The sequence below is a fragment of the Amyelois transitella genome, chromosome 10, assembly GCF_032362555.1.
Source record: "Amyelois transitella isolate CPQ chromosome 10, ilAmyTran1.1, whole genome shotgun sequence".
In the NCBI taxonomy this organism is placed as follows: domain Eukaryota; kingdom Metazoa; phylum Arthropoda; class Insecta; order Lepidoptera; family Pyralidae; genus Amyelois; species Amyelois transitella.
In genome coordinates, this window is record NC_083513.1 from 3,297,495 (window position 1) to 3,307,724 (window position 10,230).

The window sequence follows — 10,230 nt, forward strand, 5'->3', positions numbered from 1 at the left end:
GTATGTATGTCTACGCCTTAGTCCTCTTATCTCACATAAATGAATATTTCAATTCAGACACGTAATTCGGCAACCCAGCATGTGCTGAACCGTGTTAATATTAAAATATGCAAATCGCAACATCACCATGTTCTTTCGTCGGTCCTGCATATAATCAGGCGCATATTAAAACGTCTATCGAAAAGTTTTGGTAATACAAGTGCACAATTGGGTCTTTAAATATAATAAAACCTGACTGCTTTTTATGCTATTATTATATATATAAACTGCTATGCCTTCGTATTGCATTATACCTACAGACTTATATAATAGTAATGCGATCGTTAAGTCTAATTTGATCAATAGGTATCAACCAATTAGCTTCTGGATTTTTGGATAATTACTAGCCTATATCCTCGGCATTATACTAGATATATGTATTTTCTTCTGGGTAAAAGTATTGTTCTCGTGGGATTTTTATTAACGGCGTACATTAACATAAGCTACCGAAGCCGCGGGTTAAAGCTAGTATTTTTATTTATTCTTTTGTATTTGATACCGCCCATAAGTTTAAATCTTAATTTCATTACTAAGATTTTTTTTGAGACTATTTGCTCTGTCTATCCCGTTAAGGTAAAGTCGTGATGGTTGATGATGGTTCAGTTGCAAAATCAGGCAGACTTATTAAAAAAAATCAAACTTATTGCGGAAACTGAAGATGAATTTCGTTTTATTTTTCAGTGACTGATTGCTCTGTAATGTCTCGTTAGTTATTCAATTCGTGTCGCAAAATTAATATTTCAGAACAAATTTCCGCTTTTGAGGTGAAATTCAAATATGTTTTGGCGGTTCCCTAATAATTTGCGGCGCTTCTAACATTTCATTTTTAATGAAATAATCACATTTACTTTAGAATTGGAATTCCATTTGTTTCCGACGGTTGTTTTTTTTTCATGAAAAGCACGTTCATCTAGTGCCAGCTTCCATGCTTGTTTGGTAGCGAAGAAAAAATACAGCGTATGCCAGCTGCTTCACTTCTTGTGCAGTTTGATAAAGTTAATCGAGGGAACGGCTGTTAAAGTTGGAATCCTTCCTTCAGGCGATGGACTAGCAACCTGTCACTATTTGAATCTCAATTCCATCATAAAGCTATACAGCTAAACCCAGCATTTCTGTTCTAAGGTTAATCAGACATTATTTATATGACTACGTACTTGCCAAAACATCTGCCAACTTTTTCACTTGCAGTTATAAATATTTCCATGCAAGCTCGTCAGGTTATAGCGCCTTTGATCAAGATATGTTCGGCTTTTCTTTCCAACATTTCCATTTACACTCGTCTTGTTTATTTTTTGTATAATAATTAAGTTTAAAAATAATATTTTTATATCATTTGGTAAAATCCTTGTACGTTTACAAAGTAAATATAACAACCGTCCTAAAACATAACTTTGCTCCGTATTTGAAGTTGTGCGAATTAAAGCAATCAAAGTTTGAATACAATACACGATTCTGTCTCTACAGAGTTTGATATGTACAAAGTGAATGTTTAGTACTCGTATAAAGGATATAAATACTTCAATATATTTTTTCAATTGACATATTTCTCTATATACTAATGTTAGAAATGTCAGTCTCTTTAACGGCCAAACCCCTGGATTTTGATAAAATTTATATGAGCATAAAAAAGTTTTCGAGGTCGACAAAAGCAATTTATTACGGGAATTTCCACGGGAATGGGTAAAACCTAGCTCCATATATTTGTTTATTGACGCACGGCCGTAACTTGCAAACAATTTTCACCGTAATTTGGTTTTACTGTTATTTTGTATAATGACGTAGCCAATGTAATAAAGATAGTAAGGCTAGAAAAAGATTTTTGGAAATTCCAAACGAAGCGAAACATCGAGACATGAATTTGTCTTCATATATAAATTATCAGCATGTATTATTTAATGTTTTTTCGTATTCACCGACCCATTTCCTTATCATCCCTTCAGAATGAAGGAATAAAGCTATTAGGAAAACCGCAATGGTGCCCGTTTTCCCTTTAATTTTTTTGTCATCTTGTAATCCAATTACTTTTTCTTGGAAATTCCTGCGAGCATTTCGAAGACGTTTCGAGTGTAAGGTTCTAATCCGTCTAATTTACCTAAGAGTATTAGCGACGTATCTTGGAACCACGAAAATTTAACAAAGTTTTACACGTTTATATTCTATATGAACCTTTTTAATCTAAATTAAAGACATGAATATACACTTTAATGAATAAATTATCTATATTTTCTAATAAACGGAAATTTAAACAAGTACATCGCTTGCACAAAACAATTTTTTCCAAAAAGTCAATGATAATTTTAATAACATACCTTATCAGCATTCAATACATCCTTGACAAAGTCGAGTCACAAAACAAACACAGAACGTTATATAATACAGATCGCGTGCGTTCACGTGCAAAATATTTCCTCGCGCGTCACGTGCACCCCCTTTGACGTTCAAAAGCGTACTGAATCACTTCGTCAACCCCGAGAGAAAAGTACGGTGTGAAATGCGCAAGTCACGCTGCTTAACTTATACACCTACTTTCGAAATTCAAATTGTCATTATTCTCGCTTATTATACAGTACATACGCAATACGTTCGCTCGTCACGAATAAATTTCGTTCGGCCTACGTGTTTTCACGTTTCTGACAAAATCCAAGGTCTAAGCTATGGAATTATGCCGGCGAGACGTGTTACGGACTTTACGAACTGTCGTTTATTTTGCTAAAAATCCACTGCTTTACATAAAGTTGCCAAGGTTTTTGCTAACAAAGTAATTTATCTAAATAATGTAAATTATTGTTCATTTTATACGATGCATCGTTGATTTAAACCAAAATGAATTTTCAAATGAGTTGACTTCGAAAACGTGCTACGACGTAGAGTTTTGTAGGCGCCATGTGTTCTACAATACTCGTAGCAAATAGCTACTCTTTACGCAGCGGATTTTATTTCCTTGCATTGCTAGTTACTGCTTTTGTCCTTTAGTCGTCTATTACAATATGAACATGAAAAGCCGCAAAGTTGACTCGATTCGGGGTAACAGGCTTAAAGGATGTTTTAAGGGGGAAATTGAGGAGCCACAAACCAATGTATGTGAATATATATGCCTGAGTGTTTTAAATAACATACATACATATAATCAATGTATGTATGTACGTATGTATATATGTACGTATGTACGTCGCGGAGTAGACAGAGCCAACAGTCGCGAAAAGACCATAAGGCCACGGCTTGTTGTTTGGCTTAATGATAGAATTGAGATTCAAATAGTGACAGGTTGCTAGCCTATCGCCTAAAAGAAGAATTTTAATGAGTTTTATATTCATACTAAATTGACTTTTTTATGGGGATCAGCCTTCGTCAAAATAAAAGTTTATGTTTTTCATTTGCTAAGCAAATAAACTGAGAGCAAATATAAAAAAAATACCACCATAAATAATAACAAAATATTTATATAACTACGCAAAACTTTGATTAATAAAGCTTTAAATTCTCAATTGAGCCGGCTTCGGTACAATACAAAGGATTACCACGGGTGTATTGTGGTCGCGAAATATACGCAGCTATGTATCATAGTACAGGGATTATACACTTTTAGAGTATTATTAATTTATCACCTTTTATACACTTCATTTTAAATACGTTCAACAAATATGTCTCGTTATACATGTATATGTAAAACCAGGCATATTACATGCATATGTATGTACATGATTTAAGGTTATACAAGGATAATACGTAATTACGTCTCTATATTTTACAGTGTATACAGAGCCAAATGTCGCAAAACATGATATAATGAGACTGAGATTCGAGTGACAGGTTTCTAGTTTGTCACTTAAAAAAGGAGAATCCTAAGTTGAAAATAGCCTTCATGGGATAAGTCCGCCATTGCAAATAATTAATTTCTTTTATAACTACGTACTATTTCTTGTAACTGTGCAATAGATTTTACAAACAAACCAAATCTTACCTTTAATTGACTTTTACACTCTGCACGGGAAGAGAAGCAGCTGGAACATTCCTGCGGGAACTTCGGGAAATCTCCGAAATGAATAAAAATCATTCTATAAGAACCTCATTATCTTGACGTCGCCCAATTGTTTGCCCATTACAATAAAACCCATCTCAAGGACCGGGACTCATAATTTTATTAAAGAGATAGGTTTATTTACCAACTAAAGAGTATTACCCCGTTAAAAAACTAAATGTATGACAAAATACATCGCGAATGCCACATTTGGCAGAGCCAATTCATTTGTCCTGTACAGTATACACTTATTTTTCATCGTCAATATTTTCTGATAAGACTGTTATCTCTGTCTACCCCGCAAGGGATATAGACGTGTATATATGTATGTATCAATATTTTCATACAAGTTCATCGGTGTAGGCTTAAAATACGTATCTCAAATAATCTTTATCTTATTTCTCTTAATATGATATTGATTTGAGTTGAATGAAGATTTTACATAAATGAAAACGTGCTCTCAAAAGCAATGTCCAATATTTTTCCCCGAGATAAGATACAAGCAATAACACCATTTTGTTTATGTTGACGTCGGTATATGCCTCGGGCCCAAAGGGATCGACGGAGGTTGGCTTACAAGAACTATCGAGAAACCGCACCAATTTAAAATGAGCTACCTTACCGCTCGGCGTCCTTTTAAAATAGACGTGGGAGATGTAACTGTTGTATCAATCAGAGGTCTATTTACATTGGACACGTGAACAGCGTGTGAAACCCAACCACTATGCCCATGGGAGCGATCCCTACTCAACTACCAATACTAGTGGATACCAGAATGATAGACTGCGTTGGCTTACCTTTCGCTACTGGACTTAATTAGTGTCGGCTTTCGTTTTTGGCGAAGGGCGTAAAGTCAGCCCTGTAACGATGCTCTTGTATGCCGGCAATAAATCACAGTTTCAGCCAGTCATTAACCTGTAATGTTTCGTGGCGTTATCTTTGTTAACCTTAAAAGGCTTTTATAAGAGTAACTAGGTGAACCTGCTTGTTTGCTTGAGTGAAACCTGCTGATATACAAAAGAATAATAAACATTGTTAAAATTTATATTTTAAACTTTTAAATATTTTTGATAATTTGATGCACTTTTTAGTTTTTTGTGACCATTTTGAGATGATTAGTACTTGCATAGCTGTAATAGGATTTGAACCTGAGTATCTTTTGCTTACGGCTGTAAAATTTACGACATAGATAGAGCCAATATTAATTGAACAAGACAAGACCACACATAATTGACTTAGCACTGAAATCAAGATTCATTGCGTTAGTACTCCAAATCGCAAATCGCAAGTCTAAAAGTAATTAAATATTTTGCTTGATTGCACCAGCATTAAAGTACCTGCAAACTCTATTTCATCTTATATCCTATGCGTAAAGTTACTAAGCACACATCAAAATAAAAAGCATACAAATCTAATTGTACTCCAGTCACGATCCGCCACCGGATATTGTGCAGTATAATCTGCATTTTTCCATCAGAACTAATCCGGATTTACGTAATAACGTAATTCGTTAACAACACAAACACCTCTTTACTTTGACAAACAAATGCGAAATGGGAATTTCATAATATGGCTTTTGTTGTTTTGTTTTCAAATTCGCTGGAAACTTTTCTGTCTAGCTTTTTATTTGATTTAGTAAAACAAATAGTGTCTGAGCATAGTGGACGTTCATGCTTTATCTCAAAAAAATTCTAGATAAAAAACGTTGCTTGAAAAAAATATAGGATTTAAGAAAATAATACCAATTTGAAAACGAAGTTTTAATTTCGTACTTCAAAAAGTCATTCACATTCGCTTTTCTTATCATAAATGGGCATAAATTATATAAGTTCTTTTTAGACACATATGCACGCTAACATTCCTGCTCATTTCTAAGTAAATTTATTCCTTAAGGGTCTTATTATGCACCACAACATCATTCTTTGTGCCATCATACCACACACACAACGAAGTTATACCGCAAATTAGGTACGTGATTTCATTCTTAAATGGCAATTTTGAGCGACATTGTCTTCAGAATAGTCCCGGTGCCAAACGGATATTGCGTGCACCAAAGGCACAAAATAATATAGGCATAGAAATATAGCTTTGTCCAAGAAAGTTGGTAGTGGAGAGGTTAAGATATACGACTTATTAAAGCGTAAAAACCCTTGCAAAGGCGCCGAGAACAAGCGATTATCGCGTCTTGTAAATACCTGCTCGAAGTTCCTTCTGTTTTGTAATAGGACACGAGCTCCTTCATAATAAAAAATGAATCTTTTTGAATAATAAATTATAGAAAGTATTTTGTTTGTCGCTCTATTAAACGGCGAGTTTATAGTTTGCTATAAAGCGTTATTCTATTTCAAGCAATAGGTGGTACGTGGCCTACATAAGCAGTGGTAAGAAAATCGCTATGTTACCTTTACTAATCGAACACAGTTGGAGAGCAAACCCAAAGATAAAGTTAATTTTTTATTCGCTCCATGTGAAGTTACCCTTAGTTGAAAGTGTCAATGCTGTAGTAACTATATTTTAAGCGATAGGTGGTACGTGGCGGATATAAGCCGTGGTCAGAAAACCGTTATGTTACCTTTACTAATCGAACAAAGTTGGAGAGCGAACGCAAAGATAAAGTTAAATTTTTATTCGCTCCATGTGAAGTGACCCTTAGTTGAAAGTGTCAATGCTGTAGTAACTATATTTTAAGCGGTAGGTGGTACGTGGCGGACATAAGCCGTGGTCAGAAAATGCTATGTTACCTTTACTAATCGAACAAAGTTGGAGAGCGAACGCAAAGATAAAGTTAAATTTTTATTCGCTCCATGTGAAGTGACCCTTAGTTGAAAGTGTCAATGCTGTAGTAACTATATTTTAAGCGGTAGGTGGTACGTGGCGGACATAAGCCGTGGTCAGAAAATGCTATGTTACCTTTACTAATCGAACAAAGTTGGAGAGCGAACGCAAAGATAAAGTAAAATTTTTATTCGCTCCATTTGAAGTTACCCTTAGTTGAAAGTGTCAATGCTGTAGTAACTATATTTTAAGCGGTAGGTGGTACGTGGCGGACATAAACTGTGGCCAGGAAATTGCCATGTTACCTTTATATATCGCCGTCATACTCCGCAGAAAAACAAGCGGCGGCGACCTTTGCGCGGAAATTACTTCAATTTGCGGCCTGTGGATTAGTCGCTTACCGTGAACAAACGTTTTTCGTTGCTAGGCAGCGTTGTGTGTTTTGGAGAATTTCGTGAGGTTTATAATCATTATAGATCTTTTCAGACTGTTCTGTCTACCCTGCAAGGGATATAGATGTGATTATATGTATAAGTTTGTATGTATTTCATAAATATTAAGATCAAGAGTACCCGAAATCGATGAGTGCATGAAGAGGGTTATGAATGTGGATGAAGCAAAATAAGTATGAAGGGATCGTGGCAAGTGGTAAGATGTAGACTCTGCCTACACTTCCAGGAAAGAGGCGTGATTTATTATTAAATATAATAAATATAACAAAGCTTTGGTGCTGTGATTATGAAGAACCCGATTTTATTTAACTAAAACAAATAAAATTTAATTAAAACTCACGAACGCAAACATCAACTAACAACTAAAATCACGAAAATTTTGACGTAAATTAATATTTATTTATACCTATATATCTTTTTTTAATACCTGCCTTCATTCATTAATTTGCGTCATAAAACTTAGAAATTGTTTCTTATAGCTACAAAATTCTTAAGATTTTATCACTGTGTTTATTGTTTACGAACAAACGTTCAAACATCAAAGAACAAGTACATAAAATTTTCGACATAGTCAATATTAATTCATCATGATTAATATCTAGGTAATTTTGTCATTTCATCAAAATTAATAGCAGTCACAATATCTCAAACCATGACGTCACCGCCAGAAATAAAAAAAAAAGAAAATTAACTGACATTTCGGAATGAGGTACGGAACTTAATTCACTCAGATTTTTTAATAAGCGCCTAAATGATTCTTTGAAGTGAGGCTGTAAATTTAATATAATTGCCAAGAGAAGAAAAATGTCTTAATACCCAGGGGGTCGCTTAGGCGGCCTCCTGGCGGTAGTAAAGTTGCGCCCCTGTCACTCACTTGTCTCGGCCATGCTGCCAGCTTCTGTATTAGCATGCAAATTGATGGCCTCGCTATTTATAGCCTCCAACCTTATTTTTTAGAATACAAAATTCGTTTTACATGCCGTATGGTTCTCGGCACTTTAGAATACTATTCATACCGTCTCTTTTTAAGGGAATACGCACATAATCATTATCTAGTACAGCTTTAAGCATGGTCCAATATGGGTTGGATTCAGTACGCCAGTAAGAAGAAGACATAATTTTCAAATAGTCCGATTCGTGCAAAAACTGAGCTAGGTACAAAAAACAATACTGGCTGATTTTGTATAATACCTTGTTTTAAGACAAAGGAAGATAATTTATCACATTGCTACATTGTGATGAATAAATGAACAAAATTGTAAAGTTGTGAAGCATCACTTTACAAGTCCGTCCCTGGATCGCGTTGAAAGGGTTTAAGTGTTTCTGCCCAAACGTTTTAGCTTTGGATAATGTGTGAGCGCCCCAACTCCAGGGCCGTATAATTTTGGGCACCGAATTCTTTGTATTTATAGAAACGCTTGATGTGTTTCGCATGTCATGATAAAACAAGGGCTGTCTTTTAGAAAATATTGTATAAAATATTCTACAAATCAACTTTTCTCAATGCATTACCAATTATCTCCAAGATTATTAAGGAAAAAATAACAGCGGAGGTCAGACGGTAGCTGAGGACGCAGCCAGAACGATGATGAATGACATAAAATATTAAATTTTCTGTACTTTAAATTGAAAAAGGAAATTCAACCAAAGCGCAGTGTAATTAAATATAATTACTGACGGAATATCAACTCAACTTCGTCTGCTAATGTCTATTTTAAAACGCTCCACTGTGCTGCACTAAACACCACCATATTTCTCGGGCACGGACAAGCAATTAGCACATTTAGCTAGTTAGCAAAATGCCCTATTATCACGTGCACACTTGTAGAATAAACTTGTGCATTTAGTTTTATAAATAACGCGTATAAATCTTTTCTTTCACCTACACATCTTTTTTATTTAATTGGGGTAAGATTTTACATATTACACAAATCAAACCTTTTTCCCGTAGCGATAGGCGGGGACTACATCTTTACATTTGCCTCGATCTTTTACGTTTTTTTTTAATAAGATTCATTTTTTTTATAAGCATATTATTAAAAATTTTCTAACTTGGGTCGGTAACGAAGTTTGCGCAAAAAACTAAATTCGCATGGGTTGCCACGGTAAAAGTCATAAAACGCGAATCGTTCATAAGTATATAACTCAAACAACCTCAACACTTAAAAAGTAATATTAACAAATACATGAGTCTTAATAATATGCAGCCAATTCTTGGCTTTCCTATTCAAGTTAGCCTTCCAAAAATAGAAAGTTATTAATTCGACTGTATGTTTGTTACGCAAGTGCTCAAAAAATTATGAAGCAATTTTTATGATTTTATTTTTTTCCCCCCAAGGCGCTCCATATAATATTGGATGGTGGATACTATGACAAATTGGGTGAAAATCTCCAATTGTTTTTTTAGACTTTCGCTAATGTTGTTTTTACAATAACTATTAAAGCTCAGAAATCAGTATTTTAATCATAACCAGGGACATGGAAAATAAAGGTAAAAAAAAAAACAGATGATATTTTTCAGGCAAACTATTGATCGAAATCCGCACATATCTCTCCGACTCTGTTTCTGCTACAAAGCCTCCGTGAAATAGTTACAAAAGCGAACACTACTTATAATACAACACCGCTTAATATGCGGTACACTTGTGTACAATAAAACTTGTACCGCGACGATAAACTAGCCCTAACTAAACACAGGAATTTTTCCCACAGAATTATGTAACTTTATAACAGCGGCCGTAATGTTTTGCACAGAAGGGCGCCAATGTTGACCGTAACCTTTTATTGGCGCATAAAAATAAAAAATAATTGTTCGTGTCATTTTGGGAGTTCCTGACACATTCAATTAGCGTTTGTTGCTGAATCTATTACAGAACGTAAACGGTCGACATGACATTCATCAGGAATCCAAGCAACAATACACAAAAATATGTAGATACTTTGTTG

At 34.7% G+C, this 10,230-nt stretch overlaps 1 protein-coding gene across 2 annotated transcripts in view; it reads right to left on the minus strand.

Moving 5' to 3' along the window:
* Window positions 1-2,479, minus strand: part of LOC106137677 (insulin-like growth factor-binding protein 7) — a 28,168-nt gene extending 25,689 nt beyond the window's left edge. The window contains exon 1 of one of the 2 annotated variants that reach the window (XM_013338550.2): window positions 2,349-2,479. The gene's annotated coding sequence lies outside the window, so the exon portion shown is untranslated. The remainder of the gene's footprint in view (window positions 1-2,348) is intronic. The other variant, XM_060946306.1, reaches the window with a different exon arrangement.
* Between the last annotated feature and the right edge of the window lie 7,751 nt (window positions 2,480-10,230).